Genomic DNA, 17,251 nt, shown 5'->3' on the forward strand with positions numbered 1-17,251 from the left:
TCCTCTTTGTCACAGTGACACCTGCTTGTTTCCCCATGTTGTACAGATTCAGTGAAATCATGTGTGTAAAGTATCTAGCAGTGCCTGATCCGGTACTCAGTAAGGATGGTGAACTTGGGAACCATTAAGAAGGTGCTTTTTACATGGCATGTGCTCAGTGAGTATTAACTGGTTCAACTGGAATGCAGTGCAGAAGCACAGAACCTGTGCTGTCTCCTCAGTTCTGTCTCTGTCTCATTCTGGCTAAATGAACAGCATTTGTTCATTCACAACATACAGCTCACTGTGTATCACATCTTGCACTAAGTGCTAGAGAATCAGAAATAAGTACATCGTTAAGGCAGAATCCCACCCCAGAGAATCACAACCTGGGGAGCCCAGCAAGGAACACCCCTGAGTTGTGTCCCTCTCTTCTCTGCAGGAAATCATCACCTCCATCCTGCTAAGTGGGCAGATTGGGCCCAACATCCAGCTGACTGAGTGCTATGGACTGAGGCTAAAGCACATGAAGTCAGATGAGATCCACTGGCTGCACCTCCAGATGAAGGTGGGTGAGGTGCAGGACAAGTATGAATGTCTACACATGGAGGCCAAGTGGAGGTAGGAATGTGGGGTGGGGAGGCCCTGGAGGTCCTCCCCACAGCACTCCCCATCCTCAGAATCTTCTAGAAAATCCAAGTGGCATCCTAGACTTAGACCTCCTACAATATCTAATGCATGCATTTTCAAAGCCTGACGTGGACTCACAGTAAATCTGTATCCAGAAATGTCCCCAGTTGGGATACTGTAGTGCTATGGTGAAGGGGAGCAAAGGATAGGGAGGATGGAGGGACCCACTTCCTCCTCGAGATTCGAGCTTCCCTGCATCACCCAGAGTCTGACCGCCTATCACAGGTATGAGCTTCAAATCCGCTACTTGCCGGAACACTTCGTGGAGAGCCTGAAAGAGAACAGGACCACGCTGCTTTATTTTTACCAACAGGTAAAAAGTTCCTCCAGAGACCCATTGCACCCTCCAGGCTAAGTGTATCCATCCTCTAGTAGGAAGATGGAAAGACAAAGCCCAGGTTTGTCTTTTTTGCTATGCCTGAGGATCATTGTCAACTGTTCCAACCTTGGTGCAGACCAACCTGTTCCATAAGCTCCCAGCTCCTTAGGACTTCCTTGGCTTCCCAGGTGATTGGGCTAATGAAGAAGGTTAACATACAGGCCCTGGGGTCTTTCATACCTAGTTTTTAGCCAGCTCTGCCATTTACTAACCTGGTATTCTCAGAGACTTCATTTACCTGCATGAAACTGTCTCCTCATCTATAAAATACTAATACCTACTCAATGGGGTTATTGTGAGGATAAAATGACATCATTGGCACTGTGCAGGTAAGCTGTCTCTGGGAAGACGAGACCCCTGGTTTGGAGCACCTGCCAATTCCCATGGTGTAAATGCTCCCGCCAAGACCTGATTCAAGCTACCAATGGGATATTCACCAGTTCACAAAACTTCTAAAGATGTGATAACTGGCTCTCCTGAACAATTCCCAAGCCTCTTTGACATGCCATAGCATTAAATATGTGCCCAGCACATGTGCGAAGATCTGCCAAGGAAGAGTGAGCTACTGCCATTATTTTTCAGCTAGTCTCAGCTGCATCTCCCCTCTGGTTTCCTGGAAACTAATCCAGACATTTCTTGGACCATGGATGGCATTTATTCCTACCTATGAACAGGGCTTTGGAAAAATTAATGACTCCTCCCCAAATCTGGGGGGGGGGGATCGGTTCTCTCCAAATTGGGATGGGGTGAAGACTCTGAAGCAGGGAGAGAATGTGTATGAAAGTTCACCTGTGAAGGGGCTCAGGGGACCATGGGGCAGAGGCAGAGCCAAGAGGGAGCTCCCATCCTGCTCTCCATCCCTGCTCAGTGCTTGTCTGTGGTTGGGTGAGCATGAGATGGCTTGGAGGCAGAGGTGTGTCACCTCCTGGGGCCTCTGCTCAGGGAAGGGGAAAATGAGGGCATGAGTCTGACCTGTGATCCTTCTCTTTCCAGCTCCGGAATGACTACATGCAGTGCTTTGCCAGCAAGGTCAGTGAAGGCATGGCCCTGCAGCTGGGCTGTCTGGAGCTCAGGTAAGTGGCCTCAAGGTCTCACCTGGGAGACCTGGGCCAGAGGCTGGCCTGGACTTTCGAGCATCTATGCTGGAAGTGGGAGTGGGCATGTGAGAGCTGAGAAGGGGAGGAGAGGAAGCCAGCAGAGTGGGCCTCTGAGGTGCTCACCATCTGGTCCTTGGAATAAATGGGAGAGAAGGACCAGCTCCCTCTGTTCAGTCCCCACCCCCTGCCCTGCCCTTGCCTCTGGGCTGCCTGCTTCTCCCTCTGTCCTTTTCAAGTGTTTCTGCAAATGCTTCAGAGCACAAGGCCAGGCCCTGGGGCTATTGGAATGTAGGGGTCCCCATCTGTGCTGCCCACTATAGCACCCCAGCTCCAGGAGGTACTCTTTGTGGAATTAGCACAGCATTCGGCAATGTCCTCAAGCTCACAGTGTTTGGGAGGTGAAAGATGTGTACACAATTAATCATAATACAAGGCAGAACGAACATGTACCACTTCCAAGTGAAGCCATTAACCTTGCCTGCAGGCAGCAGGGAGAGGGGATTTGAACTGCTCCTGGAAGGAAAAAATACCTATTGGTTGGCAGATAATGGCACCCAGTGGGACATGCATTCTAGCCCGCCCAGGGATGGAGGAAGAAAGGCATAGACTAGAGAATGGGGGTGGGGTGAACTTGGAGAGCGAAGATGGCTGGCATGTAAGAGGCCATGATAATGGCAGGCTAATGACATCATTCGGACAACAGACACCATGTGTCCTGGCCTGCCTTCCAGGAGTCCTGCAGCCCTATACCCTGCCTGGCATCCTATAGTCTTTCCCTCTGGAGTTAGACAGTTCTAAAGAGCTTATCTTTTCCTTTTTGTGGGTGGATCTTACACTTAGGGCTGTGGTATCACTTGGAGACTCCAGTGGATCACCTGTCAGTCATCACTTAGTGAAAGCAGCCCAAAGGGGATCCATTTGCATTCCACTTCATATTTTTACACCCTCCAGTCATCCCCAAACTGTTATTGGTTGTGGCTTCAGTGCCAGGGGCTGTGCTAAGAGGCTGGAGGACGAGGCTCTGGAAAAGAGTGCGGTCAGGAATGGGCAGGCTAGAAAGGCTGCTCTCTGATCAGCCCAGGATTGCTCCCAGGTCTGTTTCCTGAAAAGAAACAGCCTCATGTCTCCTGAGTCTCAGGAGCATCAGATAGAGGTTCCTATTCTTACTGGTGACCCCTGAGGTCAGGGGGTGTGCTGATGGGGAAAGGGCATGGGAAACACCTACTTTGTAAAACTGATAGAAGATTTTTCAGGTCTGATCATTTTTAAATGAAAAGGGTAGATAGAATGCGGCTGTATGTGAAGTTGGGCTATTTTAAACTGAAGTTTTGACTATTGTCACTAACAGAGTCAGATATGGTTCTGAAAATCATACCATGAAGTCAACTCTTCCAGAGATGTCTCTTGCTTGAAAATCATGGGTAACAGTCCCTTGTCCTGTTAGCATCACAGATTATACACTTTGCCTATGGATAACGATATCACCAGGAAAAGAGTATGCATTGTTTCTTGGTGTATAAAAGAAGTATGGTAGGTGCAGCAGACATGAGATTAGGGACATGAATCCTCTGTGGACTCAGATCAGATCCTATCCAGAGAATTGAATGTAATGATGTACAGCACAGGTCAGAAGCTGGGCTTTCTGGGCATGCATCCTGGGGCTTGCATTGACTCTGTTATTCTGGGCAAGTCGTCTGATCTCCCTGTGCCTCAGTTCCTTCATCTGTAAAATGGGAATGATGGAACAACTTCACAGGGTTGTTAGGAGGAATTAGTGAGTTACTATATTTCAAGTACTTACAACCATGACAGGGACTAAAGTGTTCTGTAACTGTGTATTTACTTGGCTGACATTTTTCTCTCAACCCTTATTTTATTTACTTACTTGTCTCTAATAGACTTTTGTTCAGAGAAGTTTTAGATTTGCAGCAAAACTGAGCAGATGGCACAGAGTTCTCTTGTGCCTCCTCTCCCATACCAGCTCAGGGCTCCATCATCGACACTCTGCGAATGTGGACCAATTGCTCTGCTTGATGCCTCATTATCACACAAACGCCACAGTGCACATGAAGGTTCTCTCCTGGACGTGCACATTCTCAGGGTTTGGACAAATGCTTGCATCCACCACTATGATATCAAACGGGCTAGTTTCACTGCCCCCAAAATGCTGCATGTCCCCCCTCTTCATCCCTCCCTCCTACTTATTCCCAGCAACTGCTGGGCTTTATATTGTCACCTTGTTTTGCCTTTTGCAGAATATCATATAGTTGGAGTGCAGCCTAACTGATGTTTTATTGATCTAGTGAAGATGCTTTACAAATGCCAACTATATTATTTAATCTAAATCTCCTGCTCTAAGTTAAAATGTGAAACTCATGGCCTATATGCTAGAAATAATTTTGAGGAAACAAATGATTTGTCCCCCTGTGGCATCTTAAACAGACTCAGTTTTGCCCAGGTAGGAAGACCTCCTGTCTTACTGTGCCTGGAGTTCAGTGGCCTCCATTCACTGGGTAGCTCCATCCCAGTGTCTCCCAGCATGCTTATTTTCTTGTGAGTGACAGCTAATTACGTTGCTTGACAATACATTCAAAGACACCATTTATTAAAAATTGTTCAGGACATAATACTTTATTTTTTATGCTTCTATTGGAGGTTTTTTCTATAATTTCATGCTTTAGATGCTCTTGACCCTGTGATATGAAAATATTTTCCTAGATTTCTTTTTCTAGCTTTATAATGGTTTTATTGCTTATATTTATCTATGTTTAATCTATATTTATATTTGTCTATATTTAGAAAATAAATATTCTAGATAATAGTTTGAGGTGAGGATCCAACCTTCCTATTTTCTAAACAGGGTGAGCGGTCTGAGCTCATTGCTTTGAGGTCATAAGTTACTTGCTTCTCTCGCTTATAGTATTAGTAGCACAAAACTGGTCCCAGACGTCTATAGGACACCTGGCTTAAAGAATTACTGAGTTATTATTTTTTTTCTTCTTGGTACTAGGGATTTAACCTAAGGGTGCTTTATCACTGAGCTACATCCTCAGCCCTTTTTATTTTTAATTTTGTATCTCACTAAGTTGCTGAGGCTGGCCTCTGACTTGAGGCTCTCCTGTCTCAGCCTCCCAAATCACTTGGATTACAAGCATCAGTTACTTTAATGTAAGATTGGACAGTGTCTGCAATAGTCAATGAAATGACTAGACACAGTAATCCTGACAGGGAAGGGAGGCTGGCATATGCAGGGACATTGGCTATTTGGTCTCAGCTGAAACCACCATTGCTACAAATAAATATGTCAGTCATGCATCAGTTACTAATGGAGATACATTCTGAGAAATGCATCATTAGGTAACTTCATTGTCACATTAACACATTAGAGTCCATTTACGCAAACAAAGACAGCTATGACTCTAGGTGATATAATCTTATAAGACCAACATGATATCTGTGGTCCATTGTGGACCAAAAGGTCATTATGTGGCATCTGACAGTACCTATAATTTTTCATGAATGCATATATATTTTTAGGAGAAATGGGACTTGAAGAAGATGTGTCATATATTAATAGATGCCACCTCTGGTGGTAGGATTATGGATTATTTATATTTTCTTTTACAAATTCAAAAATTTTAACACGTTCATTTAATAATTGTTTAGGTGAACACACAAACATATGCACACATTTCAGAGATAGCAAATAGGCAAAAAAGAAAGTGCCCAGGAACCCAGGACCTGAAGGTGCAGGTGGTGACCCCGGCCTCCTGGGCTTAGCCGCCATCTTCTCAGAGCCCACAGCCCAGGAGCTGGGTCTCCCAGAGCACGAGGATGGTGCCTTTCTGGGAACAAAGTCTGTGGAATTTCCTTGTCCTCGCTGTTTTCTGAAGATCCAATTTTACCCTCCTGCCACCTTGCTCCCTCCCTGCGAATCCCACCTCTGGCAGGGGATGGGCCTCCAGGCCAACACCTGGGCATGAGTGCCTTTTATTTTATTTTATTTTATTTTAAGTCCCTGATGGCCTTCTTCTCCAGTTACTGACTCTCCCCTCTGTTTCTCCTTTCTCTCCAGGCGGTTCTTCAAGGACATGCCCTACAATGCCCTTGACAAGAAGTCCAACTTAGAGCTCTTGGAGTAAGTGCAGGGCTGCCTCCTGACCCGCCTCCCTTCCTTCCCTCCAGAGCCTCCTTTCCCACTCAGCCCTGGACCAGAGTGGGGTAGTCAGGGCCTTTCTCCTTGTCCCCAAGCCCTGGTACCTCCTCCCGACTAGCCAGAATTCCTGAGCTGGAGGGAAGGAGAGTCAAATGCTGCTTCTGTTTCTGTTTTCATAAAGGAAGTGGGACTTGACCTGTTTTTCCCAAAGCAAATGCAGGAGAATTTAAAGGTGAGAAAATCAAAGGGTGAGGGGCCCAGAAAACCCTTATTTGTGCAGATACCCTGGGCTAGAAATACAAGGATTGGGCTGGGGATCCTCAAAGAAGCTGGGGCATCTGTGCTGTCTTGAGCCAGGACATAGGACAGCCAAATGTCCCCAGTGGGCCACTTCTGTGGCGGAGAATCAGGATGGGCTGCGCTTGGCTCTAGCCTCCCAAGAGGCAGCCTGAGCCCTGGGAGGCCGACTTTCCTGCCTCCCGCTCAGGGTTAGGGTGCCCCCCCCACCGAGACCACTGAGTGTGTTTTGAGGAACAGGTCAGTGTTGCTGTCATGGCAGGAGCCCTGGGGGCATCTTCCAGCATGGGCATCCTCTCAGTGAGACCTAGTGGAAGGACAGGTGCCAGGAGGGGCAGGACCTGGCTCAGCACTGCCAACCTCTCCCCAGCCCAAGCAGTTCCGGAAGATGATCCAGCAGACCTTCCAGCAGTATGCCTCGCTCCGGGAGGAGGAGTGTGTCATGAAGTTCTTCAATACCCTGTTGGGCTTTGCTAACATCGATCAGGAGACCTATCACTGTGAACTTGTTGTAATGACCACCCTCCTTATTCTCTCTGGGCCTGGGTTCTAGGCCTGGCAGGCTATGGGGCCAGGGAGATATTCAGGGCCAGGAACAGAATTCAGGCTGCAGGGCCTTGCTGTTACCTGCCTATGGCAGAACTCATGTTAATCCATGTTCCAAGCAGGGAGCTAAATGTTGGCTTCCAGCTGTGGGAGGTGGGCAGGTGGGCAGTTATCCAGAGGTATGAGCTGTAGAGACAGTGGTCCCTGTCTAGCTTAATGAGCCTTTCTTAGAGTGTCAATACACCTGGTGGCAGAACAGAAGTAACAGTCCCCTCTCTCCTCTATTCCAGCAAGGGTGGAACATTACGGTGGACCTGGTCATTGGCCCCAAAGGCATCCAGCTGACAAGTCAAGATGCAAAGGAAGAGAGCACTGAGGCCACGCCAGCCCCTGGCTCAGGGTCTTAGATTTCCGACTCCTTCTCTGTCTGCCCAATCGTTCTTCTTCCCCTGTTCCTGAGAGCAGAGAGCCACGCCCTTGGCGTGAGCTCTGTGGACAGTGTTTGGGGATGGCAGCTTGGGCAGATGGCTCCTTATTGCAGACATAGGTGCAGAGAGAGAGAAAAGGACATGCTTGGCATTCTCCTGGTACAGAGAGAAGAGTAGCTCTGTAAGTGGCAAAGGGAGGCAGTTCTGGGTCCAGTTCTGACTCTACTGCCACCTTGACGTATGACCTTGGGCAAGTTCTGCCTTTCTCCACACCCCATTTTCTCTTCTGAAAGGTGAGGGGCTTGGATTCGATGATCCTTCCAGACTTTCCTCCCTTCATCTGCAGAGAGACTCCCAGTCGCTCCTCCCTCCCCCTCCTGACCCATCTGTATTGCCTGATCCCAGCAATGGGATGCTCTTAAGGCCCCCTTCTTCTCCACAGCCCACTTGCCTGGCTGAGTTCAAGCAGATCAGGTCCATCAGGTGCCTCCCGCTGGAGGAGGGCCAGGCTGTCCTGCAGCTGGGCATTGAAGGCTCACCCCAGGTAAGCCCCTCTGGATACCTGGAGTCTCTTCAGGGGTATCACTATGAGTTAGGATGCCCTTGGGTTGACATGACTGTGGCAAGCAGAAAGCCAGGGCTTTCGTGGCTTTGGGGATCTTGTTAAGAAAACTGCACCCATGCCCTAACAAGGTGCTGGGATGATGGTTCATATTTTTATTTTAATGTCAGGAAAGAAGTGGGGTCTAATATTGACCAAGTGAAAAATGACTTATAGATCCCAGGGACGGGGGGATTTCATGGTGGAAGAATCAGAGACCTCCAACTGCAGAGCATCTATCTCTGCTCTCCCCAGTCTGTCCCTGCTCCACTTTGTTTTCCATTTCTCAGTTTCTGCTTTACATAGGGAGCACCCCACGTGGTACGAGGCATCCTGCTTTCTCACTGGTCTTCCCAGAGCTCAGGGTGGTCAATAAGAGGGAGCACAAGCACTTCCCTGGCAACAGGGAAGGCCAGCAGAGCCCAGAGGAAGTGTGGGTTGGGGTTGGGGGTCCTGCAGCCTCTCAAGCAGCACTAGGAAGTACAGTGTAGCCAAGGCTTGAGGTCTCACCTTTGGCTGGCTTTTTCTCTGCAGTCTTTGTCCATCAAAAGCTCATCTCTGGCAGAGGCTGAGAACATGGCTGACTCATAGATGGTTATTGCTGGCTTCAGGGGGAACATAAAGGCTCTCTCATCATCCATCCCAAGAAAGGTAGGTTTCTCTGAAAGGCACAGTGGACAGCTGCACGCTGAGCCAAGCCTGCAGGGCGATGTGGAGGCATAGGGGCGTGGAGCCATTGGCCCTTGAGCAAATACATTCTTCATGGGTGTGAGGAGGCGCTCAAGCAGACCTGCAGGTGCTTCCTGTGGGGCCATCCTGGGTCGCCAGCTACAGACCCTGGTCCTGGACAGCCACCCCTGGTCCTGCTAGTCAGAGCTTCATAGAGGCCAGCTTCTGGAAGAGCTGCATTTGTAGTACTAGGGAGATCAGAGCCATTGCTAGGACATGGGTGGACCTTCCTCGTTTTGGGACCAGGGTCAGCAAATAGGTCTGAGATGGATCACGGGGTGCTGGCAGGAGGAAGCCTACAAGGAGGATTCTGATTCTGGCCCAAGGCCTACATAGCTTCCACCCTGATGCTGAGAGGGGACAGAAGGTGGGGAGGGGTCTCCTTGTGGAGCAGTGACAGGCCCTCCATCCATCCCAAACTTTGTGTCCCTGGCTCCAATCTTCCCTCCCCTCCTCTCTCTCCAGAAGGTGAGAAGCGGAACAGCCTGCCCCAGATCCCCACCCTGTGAGTACAGTGGGGAGTTGGAAGGGCCCTGAGCTCAGCCAGTGTGTGCTGGGAGGAGGATGAACAAGCAGGGTGCCCCCACCCCCTCATTTTTGAGAGAACTCTAGACCCTGGCCTTTCCCACAGTGTGTTGTCCTCCCTGCTGCCCCCTGGTGATATCCTGGGAGGATTGCTGCTGAGTCCCATCCCAGGCCCAGGCCATGCCCCAGCTTGTTACAGCCAGGTGGGCTGCTTCTGCTATCGGGCGGTGGGTGAGGGGGACCAAAGCTCTGGGGGAGCTTTGCAAGCTCTGTGTTCATCTGCCTCCTGCCCTCTCACCTCCTGCAGAAACCTGGAGGTGAGGTGGTCCCACCTCTCAGAAAGCTGCAGCATAGGTAAGCCTGCCCACCCTGCCCACTGCCTGTTCCCACCCTGCCTACGGCCTGTGACCACCTCCCCATGTCTGGTCCCTCTGCCTGCTCTTATGACCATTCCCTTCAAGTTACAGAAAACAACCTTTCCTATCCCTTCTCAGTGCTGGCTTTAAAATATTGCCAGTTTTAATAGTAAGCATATATTGAGTAGTACACACACTGAGTTTGTCATAATGAGAGGTGGCCCCAAACAAAATCCACAGACCACATGACTACAGACAGACATTGATTTCTCACAGTTCCAGAGGCTGGCAAGTCCAGGGTCAAGGAACCAGCAAATTCAGGTGACTGCTTTATCACTGCATGCTCCTGTGGTGCAGAGAGAAGGAACTCTGGTGGCCATTTCTCCTCTTATAAGGACACTAATCTTGTAATGGGGGCTCCAATCCCTGACCTCATCTAATTGCCCTTCCAAGCCGCATATCCTAAAACCATCAAATTGTGAGTTAGGGCTTCGAGACACAAGCACCCAGTTCATAATGGTGTTAAATGGGTAATAGGTATGTTTGAAGGAGATGGATTTGCCCTAGATAACAAAACAGAGACTTGAGCCAAGACACCCCAGGCTCAGTGGCTGCCCCAAAGCCTGGGACAGGAGCCGCAGACTTGCCCAGCTTCCCCCTTCAGCACCCTGACCTCTGGCTGCGCTGGGCTCCAGGTGGGAGCCACACCACAGTTCCTTGCCTGATGAGGCATCTCACTCGTGTGCTGGGCATCCTCCTGTCGTTCCAGAGTCAGACATCTATGCAGAGATTCCCAATGAGACCTTGAGATGGCCGGGAGGTAGGTCCTGGACCCCGCCAAAGCGACCAGTCAGGGGTCTGGGAAGTGAAAAGATGAGGACTCCTGGGACACCACCATGGAGCTTCCTGCCCTCCCTTCCTGCTGCCCCAAGTGTGCTCAGGCAGCAGCCAACCCGGGCTCCTGGGGGTTGAAAGCTGAGGTCCTCCCCTGATGGACTGTGTACTTTTGTGTGTCTGTGGGATATGGGGGTTCTAAGAACATGGACCTGGGACCCAGGAAACGGGGTGATGGTTCCTCCATGGATCTGAGACAGTGGAACATTCTAGATCCCCTTTCCCAATCCACCCTGTGCATTTTGGCTGAGGTGTTATGGGGTTCTGGGGCACCAGGGGATGCCAGCTAGTCTGTGTGCCCAGAGGCTGTGTTCTCCATCTGTGCAGGTCCACAGTACGGCATTGCCCGCGAGGATGTGGTTCTCAACCATATTCTAGGAGAAGGCTTCTTTGAGAAGGTCTATGAAGGGGTCTACACAAATCACGTGAGTTCCAGACTCTTCCTAACTTTGGTAGGAGAATACACGGAGGCAGGAGGGTGGACTCAGCCAAGTGGGAGTTCGTCCAGGGCACCTCTAGGTGGACAGGCTTCGCCTTTTTGGCTATGCTCAGCAAGCCTGGGGAGGGCAGCGCCGGGGTGTGGGCAGGGAAGGAAGGAAACACAGTTTGAAGCCAACTGTAGAGAGAACAGGGCCAGCCAGCCTGCATTTCATGAAGGCCTGGGGTCACCTGCTAACCAGGGCAGATCACGCGGCCCCTCATCTCAGCATCCTGGTCTGCACAGCTGAGCTTGAGCTCTTTGATCTCCAAACTCCATTCTGGTTCTAACCCAGCCTGGTCCAGAATAAAGGGGAAGAAGAGGAAGGGAAGGGGAAAGGGGAGAGAAATGGAAGAAAGGAAGGGGTGGTGTGTCCTGCAGAGGCTAGGTCGCCTGTCCCCTCAGCAGTCGGCAAAGTCCATGGTAAGTCCCTGCTGAGGCCAGGGCGGGAACGGTTTCCTTTGAGCACTAGGCTGGACCAAGCTTCCCTAAACCCTCTTGTTGCAGAAAGGGGAGAAAATCAATGTGGCTGTCAAGACCTGCAAGAAGGACTATACCCTGGATAATAAGGAGAAGTTCATGAGCGAGGCAGGTAGGCATGCCTGGGTGGGGCCCAGACTCCCTGGCCTTCTAAGTTAGAGGAAAGGGGAGGGTTCTCCTCCCGCTTTCCCCCATTCTCCTGTGTGACCTCCTGTTTCCACTTCAGTGATCATGAGGAATCTTGACCACCCCCACATCGTGAAGCTGATCAGCATCATCGAAGAGGAGCCCACCTGAATCATCATGGAACTGTACTCCTATGGGGAGGTGAGCTGGAGGAAGCAGGCCAGGCACCCTGAGGATAGCTGGGACACCAAGGGAGCAAAGGACACTTCTCCCAGTTTTCTGCCTTCCATACTCAGCAGAAGCAGAGGCCAGGTTGATAGAGGAAGTCACCAGTACATCTTGCTGACTTGGGGTTTGCCCCCAGAGGAAGAGGAGGGTCAGTGGCTTCCAGCAGCCCTGGCACCATGCTGGGGTCCTGACAGCACCTCCCTTCCCACAGCTGGGCCACTATCTAGAGCAAAATAAGAAGTCCCTGAAGGTGCCCACCCTCGTCCTGTATGAGCTGCAGATATGCAAAGCCATGGCCTACCTGGAGAGCATCAGCTGTGTGCACAGGTGAGTACAAGGAGACAGCAGGAAAGCCAAGCCCATTCTTGACCCCAGAGGAAACTGAGGAGCAGGGCCAGAGTCCCACAGGGAGGAGCTGGAGTCCCTTCCTGGGCCTGGGCCCAGCAGCTTAGAGCGCTTGAGCACCTCTACAAAGTGTTTTCTCAGTAAAAAGCCAAAACAGTTGTGTGGGCCTCAGAGAACTGTCACTAGAAGTAGCTCCAGAGCAACTCGAAAGCTCAGTGTCTGACTGTAGCTGAGACCTTCTGCCCCTCCCTTGCAATGCCAGGAAAACTCCTCCCACCCTCTCAGAGCTCCACCTCCTCCCTCCAGCCTGCCCACTTATCTGCCAGGGGTTCAGGAAGAGGATCTAGGCTAATAGAGCACCTGGAGATCCTGAGGTTGAGGCCCAGCACCACCCTCATTCCCCAGCCCCTGGGGCTGTGGAGCTGTCCCTTCCCCACCTGGCCTTGTTCCCATTCCCTGAGAGGAGGCTACTTCCATGGGAACATAGCCCCGGAAGACGACCTGGGCACTTACCAGGTTCTTCCCCACCACTGACATGGCCTGTGTGGCCTTGTGCCTGACCCTATGCAAAGCCACACAGGAAGTATCCATTCATTCAGTGAGTATTACGGAGCTCCTCCTGGGTGCCAGGCACTGTCCTAGGTTCTGGGACAAAGTTGTGACCAAAACAGACAAACCTTGTCCTTGTGAAGCTTATGTCCTAGCATGAGCATCAGGTACACCCTGTCAGTGGCTGTAGGCTAAGGGGGTGGAATGATGGGCTGGGCCCCTTGGGGTACTTAAGCCTGCATGCTTTCAAGTCAGCTTTTTAACAATGGAAGCAGACTTTTGGGAGCAGGACTGCCTGCGAGAAGCCAACAGGCCCACTGGTTTGGGATGGGGAGCCATGCCAGGACCACGGCCATCAGTACCAGTAGCTCCTCTAGGAGGCTGGAGCTCAGCTCACAGGAAGCTACCTGTATGCAACCTCTTCCTGCACTCACCTGCTGGGAACCTTCCTTCAGCTCTCCCACCTGCCCCAGGGTCCTAGGCAGTGCCTCACCCTGGTCTCCATATCCTTCTCTAGGGATATTGCCATACGAAACATCCTGGTGGCCTCCCCGGAGTGTGTGAAGCTGGGGGACTTTGGCCTTTCTCGATACATTGAGGATGACGAATATTACAAGGGTGAGGGAACTTCTGGCCCCTGCTTTGTCCCTGAAACCAACATCCCAGAAGGAGCCTACAACTGGGCAGCCCAGACCACGGGCCTCTGAACAGTAGGCTGTTTTTCTGGAAAATTCTAGCCCTTTCTTCCCTTAATAATGCCTGTAAACCTCTTTGCCCACCCCAAGCCTCTGTGACTCGTCTCCCCATCAAATGGATGTCCCCCGAATCCATTAACTTCCACAGCTTCATGACAGCCAGTGACATCTGGATGTTTGGTACAAGGCAATTCAGGAGAGTGTGGAAATGGGCTCAAATTTTCTGTGTGGGTGGACCAAGAGGAGGATGATCCCTAAACCCACAACACCCCATTTCACTGTGGCCACTGAGAAGTCCCAGAGGTGGGGAGGTGGTGGTAGAGTCAGGGGTGACATGAGCCAAGGACTGGCCTAGAAAATCTGGGTTCATCCTCCTGTAAAAGGCTCTGATAAGCATGTACCCCACCAACCAGCTCCAAGGACAAATGTGGGGATGCCTTGGAGGGGAGCTTCAAACACAATACTCAGGTGTTTCATGTAAGGAGAAGCAGGGAGTGGAGAGTGCCTAGCTGGGTTTGAATGGGCAACCTCACAAAACACAGCCCTTCAGGTTACCTGCCAGTTCTCCCACAGCTGACTATAAACCTCATCATTGTTACCCCCATTTTCCAAATAAGGAAACTGAGGCTCAGACCAGTAAGGGGCTTGCCCATGATCATACAGGCAGCAAGGGGTGGTGCCTGCCCTACTACTGTAGCTCCTAACCTTCCCAAGAAGGATCTGGTGGTTCCAACGTGGGCCACCACCTGAACCTACAGAATCCAGCCAGCTCCATGTTGAGGGAGTCAGGGAGGGGAAGCCCTGGTTCATGTACCACAGATGTAGGTCATTGGTCCCTTGAGTGGACCACCATGGTGGGTAAGACCCCAGTGGCCATAGAGGGAGTGGCAAGATAACACAGACACTCCCTGCTGAGACCAAGTGCTAATGGCCATAGTGTCCCTGGGGTGCCCACTTCCCAACAGGGTGCCTGACCTTCCCCCTCTGCCCTCAGCCATGTGCATGTGGGAGATCCTGAGCTTTGGGAAGCAGCCTTTCTTCTGGCTGGAAAACAAGGATGTCATCGGGGTGCTGGAGAAAGGGGACCGGCTGCCCAAGCCTGACCTCTGTCCACCTGTCCTTTACACCCTCATGACTCGCTGCTGGGACTATGACCACAGTGATCGGCCCCACTTCACGGAGCTCGTGTGCAGCCTCAGGTGAGCATGGGCTGGGGAGCTGGCAGGGGTAGGGAGCGTTGACTGGGTTGCCCCAGAGGCAAGCTGCTGCCGGTGGCACTGAGAGGTTTACAGCTAAGTCAGTGCACTCAGGGGCTCCTCAGGCCTATGCAGCAGGTGGCCCCATTCCCATCTGCTGAATGGAAGAGTTCAGGTTCAAAGTCAGTGACTTGCCCAAGGCAGTGACAGGATGGCCAGGACGTGTACCCAGACCTCCCTTCTGATCATCACTGAGCCACATGACCACATGGAATGAACTGGTCCTTCCAGCAGAGGCATGATGAGCATGAGGCACTCGGTACAGAAGCAGCTCCGTCAGGGGCTGAAAGGCTGAGGCCAGGTTCACTGTCAGATACTAGTTCAGAGACAAGGTGAGCCAGGGGAGGCCTTGCTCATCAGGGCATCTCCACCCCAGCCCTGTGCCTTGCTCATGCTGTGCCTAGAAGGTATTTTCTCTATTGGAATAAAAAATGTCTGGTGCAGCCAGACATGGTGGCACACACCTGTATCCCAGCAGCTTGGGAGACTGAGGCAGGAGGAATACAAGTTCAAAGCCAGACTCAGCAACTTAGTGAGACTCTAAGAAACTTAGTGAGACTCCATTTCAAAATAAAATATAAAAAGGGCTGGGGATGTTGCTCATTGGTTAAGCACCCGTTGGGTTCAATCCCTGGTACCAAAAAAAAAAAAAAAAAAGATGGCCCAGACACCTATGGTCTGCAGAGTTTGGCTGGAAAACACCTGTCTCCTGAGTGGGGTTAGGAGTCTGAGGCCTTATCTTTCTCAGTGCCAAGACACTTGTTCCCTCGGTATTGGAAGGTCATAGGTAAAGGGTGTTGTCCATTTCAGAGGTCCAGGAGTCCCCAGTTTGCTTGGTGGCATGCCTGTCATCAGTGCTCCCAAGGGTGGTCCCCTTCATTAGGCATACTTTAGTAAGGAAATCAGCCAACCTTCTCTGTAAAGGCCCAGATAGTGAATCTTTGGGGCTTCTGTCAAGTCTGCTCATCTCTGCCTCCACAGCTTCAAAACAGTCATAGACAGTAGTGAATGAATGGGGGTAGCTGGGTTCAATAAGAAATTCAATAAGAAATTCAAAGAAATTTGAATTTCTCATAATTTTCATGTGTCATAAAATATCATTTCATTTTTATTTTTTTTCAATTATTAAAAAATGTGATAACCATTTTTAATTTAAAGACATAGAAAAATAGGTGGGAGACCACATGTGGCCTGTGACCATGGTTTGCTGACCTCTGTTTTAGGAGATCTCTTGCTTAATTGACCTTTAACAACATTAACATGTTGTTAATACTACTCATTGATATCATATAAACATGTTGGCAAATTTTAGTGAGGGCAAGAAAATTACCCCTACAAAGTGGCTGGTTGGAGGGCCATCAAGGAGGAGGCTGGGAATGCCCAGGCAGGGGGCAGCAGGGATGACCCTGCATTTGTTTGTGGGGCAGGGTCCCCAACATAGTCTGCAAAACCTCTAGCTTAAAAAGCTTCTCTGGCTGGGTGTGGTATTGCACGCCTGTATTCCTCTCTGGCTGGGTGTGGTATTGCATGCCTGCAATCCTCTCTGGCTGGGTGTGGTATTGCATGCCTGTAATCCTCTCTGGCTGGGTGTGGTATTGCACACCTGTAATCCCCGTGGCTTGGGAGACTGAGGCAGGAGGATTGCAGGTTCAAGGCCTGCCTCAGAAATTAGTGAGGCTCTAAGCAACTTAGCAAGACCTGTCTCAAAATAAAAATTATTTTCCTCCTTCATTGGCTCTCCTGATTAATTCATCTGTGTTGTCCCTCACAAGGAAGATTGAAGAAGCCAGGGAGTTCCAGGAGAAACCATCACACTGGGGGACAGGACTTCAACATATTAACTGAGGGGGACACAAACATTCAGTCTATAATAATGCATAATCTGGACCAAGGTCTTTTCTCATTGTTCCTCCGGCCAGGCATGTGCTGCCCAATGCAGCTTGTATCTCCATGAAGTTTCTGTGAGTCCATGAGCCCTCAGTGACCTCCTGCTCTGAATGTGGCTATCCATGGCTGGTTTGTCAGACACTCCCACATACAGGGAGGCTGCACACACAGAGGTCATTAACCCCCCAATTAGCCATAGCCCAGGTGGCAGAGGCCAGCCCCTGTACCTTTGCATCTCTCAGCATGTAATTTGTGCTCAGAAGTGTATGCAAAATTATTTTAATGATAACCTTGTCCACCATTGTTCCTTCATTGTGAATAAGGCTGAGCTACATTCAACCTGATGCTCCCCTTAGTGGGCCAATCCATTCATTATTGGGAGAGATGCAACTGACACTGCTCTATATCCTCTTTTCTTGAGCCCAGCTGGCTCAAGTATAGACACCCTCCACAAACCAACCTGCTCGCTCCCAAGCTACAGTTCCATGTAAATGTGTAACCAGGGCTTGGAATGGCCAGGCCCATCCCTT

General features: G+C 50.5%; 1 pseudogene; it reads left to right on the forward strand.

Moving 5' to 3' along the window:
• Window positions 1–398: 398 nt before the first annotated feature.
• Window positions 399–17,251, forward strand: part of LOC124097428 (protein-tyrosine kinase 2-beta-like) — a 28,733-nt pseudogene continuing 11,880 nt past the window's right edge.

This window comes from Marmota monax, unplaced genomic scaffold (assembly GCF_021218885.2).
Source record: "Marmota monax isolate L192 unplaced genomic scaffold, Marmota_monax_Labrador192_F-V1.1 WCK01_AAM20220418_F8-fsc00401, whole genome shotgun sequence".
Taxonomy (NCBI): domain Eukaryota; kingdom Metazoa; phylum Chordata; class Mammalia; order Rodentia; family Sciuridae; genus Marmota; species Marmota monax.